The sequence below is a fragment of the Petaurus breviceps genome, unplaced genomic scaffold (genome assembly GCF_028583685.1).
Source record: "Petaurus breviceps papuanus isolate PSGF00001 unplaced genomic scaffold, PetGlider_PUasm1.0 90692, whole genome shotgun sequence".
Lineage (NCBI taxonomy): Eukaryota > Metazoa > Chordata > Mammalia > Diprotodontia > Petauridae > Petaurus > Petaurus breviceps.
Window position 1 is genome coordinate 1,717,031 of NW_027187313.1, and position 906 is coordinate 1,717,936.

General features: G+C 46.9%; 1 long non-coding RNA gene across 2 annotated transcripts in view; it reads left to right on the forward strand.

Moving 5' to 3' along the window:
* Positions 1–424: 424 nt before the first annotated feature.
* The window catches only part of LOC138144183 (uncharacterized), a 12,971-nt gene continuing 12,489 nt past the window's right edge, over positions 425–906 (forward strand). Inside the window, exon 1 of one of the 2 annotated variants that reach the window (XR_011163881.1) lies at positions 425–586. This is a non-coding gene — a long non-coding RNA (uncharacterized lncRNA). The remainder of the gene's footprint in view (positions 587–906) is intronic. The other variant, XR_011163880.1, reaches the window with a different exon arrangement.

The window sequence follows — 906 nt, forward strand, 5'->3', positions numbered from 1 at the left end:
GAGCTCATTCAATGGACAATTTGCTCAAACAACAGTCTTGCCTTGATGTGTAGAAGGGAGTTGGGCCAGCTTGGGACAATCACATCTTCTTCGCCTGCTTCTTTCTGTTACCCTGCCACTCATGTACGCAGGGTAGGTTCCCCCTCGACACCCCATGAAGTCTCTTTCCTGACCCTGTCTGTAAATAAATCAAACTGCAGGATAGTTCAGAAATATGACGAATTTGTTGGCCAGCTCCTGCTTGGAAAAGGGGGGTGGGGAGGAAAGGAAAGGGATTCTAAACTGACCAGTACTTGGCTGGAAAAGCAGCCAGAATTTAGTGTTCTTGGAAGCCAGCCCCAGCTGCTCAGACAGGGATCTGCCAGGGGAGTCTCCTGGGGAGGAATGGGGGGGAGGGGGGAGGAGGAGATTGCTGACTCTCCAAAGCCTCAAAGCAGGAGAAAGCTTTGGTATCTGTTGAGCACATTATCCAGAATCTTTTTAGACACTTCTTACTCAGAGCTGAGAACTCAGGGGGTTGGTACAAACTCAATTCCAGCTGATGTATGCAAAGGGGTTTTGTTTCATTCCTGGGTAAATTCTGCAGGTTTGAACTTTGTAGCTTATTGCTTTCCTCACCCCAGACAGTTAGGACTCAGAATGGAGTGTTTGACAACTCTCCTTGAGGTTACAAACTACAGCTCTGATTTTTAGGCACTGGGGGTTTGAATCTGAACAGGAGATCTACCATTTCTCTCTTTCTTTTCTCGTCTGATGTTTGTTGTGCTAGGCTCTCTTGTCTAATGTTTGTCTTGCTAGGGTCTCTTGTCTGATGTTCGGCTTGCTAGGGGTCTCTTGTCTAATATTCAGCTTGCTAGGACTCTCTTGTCTGATGTTCGGTATTGCTAGGGGTCTCTTGTCTAATAT